At 32.5% G+C, this 8682-nt stretch overlaps 1 long non-coding RNA gene across 3 annotated transcripts; it reads left to right on the forward strand.

Annotated features, from left to right (window-relative positions):
* The first annotated feature begins 252 nt into the window (after nucleotides 1-252).
* LOC122536637 lies at nucleotides 253-7622 on the forward strand. 3 transcript variants are annotated; one of them, XR_006308443.1, is made up of 4 exons: nucleotides 253-435; nucleotides 3841-4053; nucleotides 6402-7125; nucleotides 7209-7622. It is a non-coding gene; the product is annotated as an uncharacterized LOC122536637 (long non-coding RNA). The 3 variants fall into 3 exon arrangements; XR_006308444.1 differs by having other exon boundaries at nucleotides 6402-7121; XR_006308442.1 differs by lacking the exon at nucleotides 7209-7622 and having other exon boundaries at nucleotides 6402-7185.
* The last annotated feature ends 1060 nt before the right edge of the window (nucleotides 7623-8682 follow it).

An 8682-nucleotide genomic window follows, 5' to 3' on the forward strand; every position in this document is an offset into this window, starting at 1 on the left:
TATGATAGTTGATTTGATTAACTCTCGAGCAGTGATCGAATTATGAATATAAATAATAAGACTTCATTGGTCGGGGAATGCAACATATTCAAAGTGTCCAATACAAAATATTTTTTGATTATGTTAATTTTTTCGTAAGTGTATATTAATAAAATCAATTATTGGAGATATTAATAAAATTATAATAAGATTTAAAAATAAGAATAGAAATGTAAAATTAGAATATATAATGGTTGATTTGATTAACTCTTGAGAAGTGATGACTAATCTGTAAGATGGCTGCCAACATATAAAGATAATAACGAAGAAGGTGTCCCGTTGAATTCAAATCAGAAAGAATAATTGTACTTGACAGTAAAGATAGTGATGCTGACAGTATAAAGATGTATACAGACAGTATAAATGGAAATTATATGGAATTTGACAGCGAAGAAGGTTTGTGTTAATGATTGTAGAATAACATGTCATACTTTGCCATAGACGTCATCAGTGTGTTTCATTATTTACATCATATAATCTACTTTATTATACTTTACCATATACAATCATATTTTACCATAGATATCAATATTTTATTATTATATACAATATTTTGTTACAAGTATCAATAATTCATTTTTTGGATAAAATACTGACAAAACTAATATCAATATAATGCATTATGATTGGAATAACTGACAATGCAAACATGGCGTCATGACGTCTTTGCTAAAAATCATGAAAATTTGTTTATTTTACTTTAATTGTTATTAACATGCTCACTATCAGACATGTGTGATATATTAAAAGTGCTATTTGAAATCTAGAATCGTATAAGCGGAAATTGCATTTCAATTTGTGGCAAAAGAAATAGATGACGTCCTATTTATTTTCATCAAAGATTCTACTTATATGTAGTATTTACTTATATGTTAGGTATCTGATCTGATTTACAACGTTAATATTCGTTACTCGAGTAGTGCAATTTCATCATTAGAAATATTTTAATTTTTTTTCAGTTTTTCTTAATTTTGTTTATGGATTGCATCTGATGAATTTAATATGTACTTTAATATGTGTGCTGTATTATATTTTCCATTTAAACGACGATAGTTTTTCGTAAGTAATAAAATTTCAACTATTGGAAACAATCTTTCAAAAATGTCCCGATTTCAAATATGTTAGAAGTATTTGAATAATATATTGTACTTACATTACATAATATTAATATTATATTAAATTTAGAAAAAAGAATCAAATATGCGAAGAATTCGAAGTGAATCACATTGTATCGATTCAAATTTCTAATCGTGGGAAAATAGCAACACGAGAAAGGACAAACGATCGACTTTGCTGTACGTAGCCCAAAATCTCGAATAATGGATGGCTTCGAGGATACAAAGGCAAGAACGTCGTTTAAGCGAAGCCACCGGCTTTCCTTCCAGTGGGTCTGGCGATCCTTACGCGGCCATTACTACGTGCCAAGCATTCCATATTACCCGCGATCGCTTAATTGATCGTTAATTCGGGACTCCTCCAATAATGAATGCGAATACGCGATAAACTGGCGGAGAAATTTCGACACTCTAACAACCCTACTCAACTCTGAATATTTCATAGAAATTATCGACATTCGTCCATTACAGTTTTCAAGCGTTGATAACATATGACAATCTTGTCAATTACGATTCATTTTCTAGTGGGTAGCCAGATGTCTGTTTAATTACAGACTTATTGTAACAACTGTAACATAAATACGTAAGTCAATTATTTTTTGAGAAATAGAAATATCGCACGTCTTACTTAAAAATGAAAACAAGTAGATAATTGTCTTTTCTTGTACTTATTAGAGTTATTTTATTCAAAATTCAAGAAAATTATATACTAATATCATAAAATAAAAACTCTGATTATATAAACTTATCGAGAAATTAATAGCTCGTAATACTTCATTCTGTTATTACCTGCGATTTTTCATTCTCATTACAGGAACTCATGTTCAAATCAGTGAATGAACGAAGAGTTCATTTAATCGTATAGAGTAAAATTTCATTTACATGAACTACATTTATTTGAACAAAATTTTAAGTAGTACCTTATCAAATGAATTTTTGTTGATTGAATCCACTTGTATGAACGCGAACTTCTGTTATAATGTGAATGAAAAATCATTCAGACAGGTAGAATGATTATTACATAAATTAATTATCTCTCGACGAGTATAAATGGACTTCTATTCTAAGAATGTAAATTTAAAATTTAGTTCACAAATGAACTATTCTATGAACTTGTCAAGAACAATCAATGAAGTTCATATAATTCTGCCCATCATTTTTTTTTTCATACAACATGTTCAGACCAGTGGATTCAATCGATAGTTCATTTAATCAGATATCCAATTTTGTTTCCAAAAGTGGAGTTCACAAACAAGTTTTTATTGTTTCGTTTTTCACACTTATGAAAAGTTTAAGTTGAGTTTATTTCCCAAGAAATCTTTGAATTTCACAGACAAACTCTAAAATCCTGTTTCGCTTGGCGCGAAGGCGTATAATGTAAGAACATTGCGCGTATCTCAGGGGAACGACGCAGCTGAAACATATCCAAGAGAGAGCATCGAATTCCTTCCTTGATTCTGGAACCGCCTGCCGCGTGAAGCTAGAAAACAGGACCACGTTCGATCTTGTAGTTGTGTTAATACCTCGATGCTGAAAGTTCCTAACTCTGGCAAATTTTATCAAGAAACAAAAAGAAGAGAGAGATGATTGATCGATTGCATCAAAAAGCCAATTCAAGGATAAACAAAAACAAAAAAAAAAAAAAAAATGAAAAAATCGACAGGACTAAAGCACGGTGCCTGGAAAGGGAGCAATTTTTTTTAAATAATTCGTGCAATTTCGAAATTCCGTAACAATGCGACGCGAAGCAAGCGGAGCAGGATGAGCGTGCGACCGGTTGCAAGTGACGGGCCAATGTACTTATTGCGCTCCTATCGGATTCCGATCTTTCATTCGCATTACGCAGAACTTTTTACGCGCTTATCGATAAACGGCCTCTTCCATTTTTCACGGCAGTCATTTAAATACGAAGATCTGTAATTTCCATTCCGAGCGAGAGAAGACCCTCTATCGCGCCAGGATCGGTAATCGTGATCTTCGAACGATTCAATTGGCTAGTTGAAAGGTGAATCGGAAATGATCGTCGATTGCTTACGTCAGATCTTCGAATTTCAGACCTTCGTTCGTAGCATTGAAGAAATTTCGATATGAATAGCAAATAATATGTGCTTATACAATGGTGAACAAGAAAAAGGTGATATGAATATGTAACTTGTAAGTTACGTGTCATAGAGAGTTAAAATTGGTACTCTTTTTAAAATTTTTATACATATTTTCTGTCACATTCTATTTTAAGATATTATATTCATTTGTTGTTTCATTTACTGCTGTATTACAGATTTTCATGCAAATTTATGTTTTGATGGATACGCTCAAAAGATAATATAGAATTTAAATTCGTTTTATTTATTAAAAATTGTCACGAGCAGTTCACTTTGGATATTTTATACGTTTTTATGTATTATTATGTACATTTTTTCATGGAAATGTTATATAAATGCATAAAAATCGTTCGTCACTTTTGCAAACATAATTTCATTTTATCATAACTTTGTAACTACCATATACTAACACTTCGACATCTCCTAACTGACAGTTTCTATAATCTTACATTTAATTCCAACTCAACTCACATTTTTTATAATTGTAATTGGAAAGTTTTCGATATAACAAATTATATAGAGTAAAATTTAACCAAATGAATATTTCAAGTAATTTCAAGACTAAAATATCAATTGTGTTTCAGGAACGAACGAATTATCTCTGTTAGAGTTGAAAAGTCCGAAAAAAACTAAGTTGTCAACAAAGCGAACACGACATTCCCTTGAGCGCACGCTCGAAAGCGCACAAGCTGGTGTGCAGTGACGTGCGAAATATCGCGGACAAATGGACTTTGACTTTCCATCCCGTGCTTTCTTCGTTCTTCCTCGATCTTGATGTTCGAAACCTGGCATTCCAAGTAAGTAGAAAAGCATCTTGAACAGTGCACACGATGTAAACTGTAAACGGCGACTTTTTCAATAGGAACTCGTTTCTCGAGTCGCAAAAGTACGTGTTTGTATTCGATAAAATGTTTACCCGCAGTAAACATGTTTGCATTATAGCGAAAGGAACTAATATACGTGGTATAGTTATATAATTGAACAAGTTCAACAAAAATTTTCGCGATTAATTTCTTATTCTCTGGATGATTATCTCTATGTGTAATTACGTTTTAATACTTAAATTGTCTGGAGCTGTGAAGTAGCACATAAGATAATTAATACATAGGCTTATTCTCCTGAAATCGTTGATAGTTTGGATCTATGTTTCTTTCATATAGCTAAGGACTTTCTTATAGCTTAGAAATAAATATATTGCTCGTTACAATTGCATCAGTCATACGGATACATTTGGTTTTATATAATCATTTATGTTTTGTATATCAGACAATCTTCTTTTGCAAATATTAATACAAACAAATAGATGAATAAATAAGTAAATTTGAAGAAATGTAAATTAATCAAGGAACGTTGAACTTAGTTCTTATCAGAACTGAAATACGAACTTGCTCAGAATTAAAGCGTTTCCATGTTGCATAGAAACAAGAACAGAAAAGTCGATCCCCTAGCCCTAAACTATCCCTCAACGACCGTGTGTGTAGCATTTGAAATCTCGTTTCATCGCTAGCCTACAAACGCAATTCAAGAGACTAACAGATGCAATTGAACGCTTGATAGCCACTAAAGTGAACATGCAACGAAACGAGTATTAGTTGTTCCTCGGGGAGTCTGTAAACAGCTAACGCGAAACGATCGATGTAACATTTCCCATTGGAGATATCTGTTGCATTGGAAGTCGCTCGATATAATCATAATCGCTATATTGTTACCGTTATTTTTTACGTCAGTTTTAAATCCCTTGTCTAGTTTCAAAATCACAGAAAATATCGTGAAATAAAGATGCGGATCTGTGATCTGTACCTTCCCCTCGGTAAGCACAACGATTACAATAAAATAACAAGACAGATAATACGATGCTCTTAATCCCTGGAGCATTGACACAACGGTTTAACAATTTCGCGGAATTCTGCGATGGGTTTTGATTCGTGCGCATTTTACTTTTATTACTTGGTTATTTATGTTGTCATCTTTATAAAAACTAATGTTTTCATCTTAACAAATAAAAAAACATGAATAAATTATCTAATTAGGGGTTAATTTGTTTTTGTGTTACAAATGTATTTCAGTTTCTTGAAATTTAGAATCTGCGTAGAGAACGTAATTGAGAAAACTTGTGCAAATGAAAAACGTTATATTTCAACTTTATTTTCATTTCAGAAAACGAAAAGAATTTATAGTGTTTTAAGAAGAAGATATTTGACACGAAATTTATGTATTACGTATGTATCATACACTGATACTCATACTTTGTTCAAATTTGAGATATTTTCCGATGTTACACGCGGCAAGATTAATAGCGTAAGTAAATTTGGTACGGTTTCCCGAGAGTCAATGTATCTGAATTAAAAGAAAAATTATTTGTAATTTTCTCGCTACTGTTCGAACCTGGAAAAATGTCGGAATCATTTTTAAGGTATGCTACAAGATTGTGAAATACCAGTGACCCCATAAAGCAATCGATTTAATCGTCCCCGAAGGACGGTTCGACCGACAAAAGCATTAAGTGCATCCGCAAAGAAACTAGATATCTTCAACGATTTCACGATATAACTTTCGAATGGTTTTATTTCCGGGATAAAGTAGTTGTGTCGAAATGACATACAGATAACGTCGCGAATAAATACGACTACATAAATGGTTCGATAACTAGCCGAGTTTTATATAACGACGTAACGCAATAATAAGTTGCGAGACAGTTTAAACTTAGCGTTTATAAAGTTACACGCTCGTAAATACCAGATAATGAACGTTTAATCTCATCAACGTCTTCTGAGCATTGCTCCGTAATGAAACTTGATTATTTATCGTTTGCAGATGTGAAGGAAATGTAGCATGACGAATAGCAGAACGTAAACGAGAGTTTGTAAAAAGCGAGCACGAGTTGATCTCAATTACTAGAGACATGGCGTTTGAGTCGTAAAATTTGAAGCAAAGTCTTCAAGCGGCTTGTATATATTTAGTATATTTATATATTTATAATTCTTCTCATTGATCCATACTATCTCAAGTACTCGAACTTTGTTAGTCGAACTAAAAATTGAGAAAACTCCAAAACAAATATCCTACCTACCTAGATTTACTGTCGACAGAATTTATATGAATCTGGCATCGATCATCAATCAAACTTACATTATTGAACTTGCAGGGTCGTTAAAGGGAAAAATATAGGCAACGAACGAAGACTCTCCGAGACTCCACCTGGCCAGAGTTAGAAGTATTTCTGAACTGCGAAGAAAGAAAAACGGACTTGCAACTATTCGTTGCTCGGACGTATATTCTGCGAACGTAGGTTGGTTAGGAAGAGGTTTTAGACGTTCCTGTGGGATCGTGTAACAAGACCGGTTCTATAAAACGATCGATGTAATCGGCCTCGTGGGATGGGGAGGCCGAGCTAAGGCGGCTAAGGGCACGGTGCACCCTACGAAAGAGCGAGCTAAGCCAAAAGATTCGCCGCGATGGAGAATAGGCACCGTAGCTTTTCATGACTGCACCCACCACTCCCCGGATGCCACTTTCGTTGAAATATCGCCGTGACTAGACGCAAATTCGTCTACCATAAATAACAATCTTGAAATTTCTACGACGTCATAGATCGTTGTGCCGGCTCTCTCTCTCTCCATCTGTTCTTCCCTGCCTTTTTTTTTCGATGACGATCTTTTGTTAATAACCTTCCTAAAAAAGAAAATATGTTCGATATAACGAAATGTGATTAAACGTTATTGTTGATGACATATTCGATCGATAAGAAGCTTACCCAACCTTAATCTGCACGATACACGATATGGGATAATTGCATAACTGTGTTCCATTAACGTTTCCTGTTATTTGGTGATGACAATATTAGCACTATATAAGCACAGACGAGGTATGTATATGAACAGACCTCACATAGAATGTATTTTTTCGGCTTCCCCTTACCATTTTCATGTCACATCTTGTCGAACTGATTCAGGCACTGCAGCACTACTAGTGATGAAAATTAAAATTAAAAAATATGAACAGTATTGTCACATCTTCGAGAATTATTTATGGAATTGAACGTGGTGATACTTCATCAATGAAGGAATATAACAATTTAAAACAGCGACTGATGGAAATTGGGATGAAAAATTGTATATTTGATTATTTAAAGGTATTAGAAAAAATTAATTGAAATATATTTAACAACATAATTAAAACGGGGAAAACAAATTGTATAGGTAGTTTTAAGAGTTCAATGTAAAGGGAAGATTTCAATTTTCAAGATCATGATTGATCTGATCATAAAAAAATTGTTCAGTGATGGAAAAACTTCTCTTTGGCGAGATGTTCGAATTTTTGTAATTTTCGAGTAGAAAAGTATTTTTATTTTTACACTTGTTGTATGATGTAAAAATATATATACTCGGGAAATAAACTCAGGATTGTTGAAACTCTACTCTTTAGAATAAAATCAAGTTGTTCTACAAATTCTTTTCACGAAATTACAAAGTATTGACAATTTTTTATCTAGTATTTAAATATTTTCGTTCTTTTTCAAAAATGTCTCATAAATTTTGTGTATTTGATTTGGATCAGTTTTTTAGCTTTTATTCCAAATCATTTCGCGCCAAACGCGCGATTGCAGCGCCCCAACGGTGAAACACGCCAATATACTTCCTACGATTCACGAATCATCGATATTTCTCACGATCGATCTTTAAACGGGAAACATGGCGGAAGGAAGCACGTCTCATTTATAAAGAAGGAAGATTTATCCAGAAGATTTATCCAGAAGATTCGTCCAAAAAAAAGTATCATCCAAAAGTTCTCATGTAAAAATATAAATCAATAATTGTTGGATTTGTGTTTGTATCGTGAATTTTTAAAATAAAACGTACATTATTGGCTTCATCTCAAGGTAAGATTTAACCAAATAATTATTATATATAATTTTCAAAAATTAAAGAAATAATAGCATATAAATGTTTAAACAGAACATATTATGCTAAATTTTATACAAAAATTTAATTTCAGTTCTAACCAGTACAAATATTATAATCTTATAATTGACTAACTCATTGTTTTACATATATATACATATACACACACACGTATTTTATGATAAGCTTTTACACACAACTTCTATTATAGTATTTTCTACATATTTGTTGATTCTTTGACCTCATACTACTCAATTTTCAACAATTTCAATACTAAATCCAACAATAATTTATTGAGGATGTACGTATTTAATGGCTAAAATAATTGTACCGTGTAATATAATACAATTTTTTATGTCTCAGTGAAGTATTGACAATTTTTCATCAAGTGTGTGAATATTTTCGTTCTTTTTTAAGAATACCACATAAACTTTGTGTATTTGATTTATACCAGAATTTTTTATTTTTTATTCCAAGTTATGTTCATGTGAAACGTGCGATTACAGCGCCCCAACGGTGAAACAC

This window comes from Frieseomelitta varia, unplaced genomic scaffold, assembly GCF_011392965.1.
Source record: "Frieseomelitta varia isolate USP_RPSP 00005682 unplaced genomic scaffold, Fvar_1.2 scaffold_859, whole genome shotgun sequence".
Taxonomy (NCBI): Eukaryota; Metazoa; Arthropoda; class Insecta; order Hymenoptera; family Apidae; genus Frieseomelitta; species Frieseomelitta varia.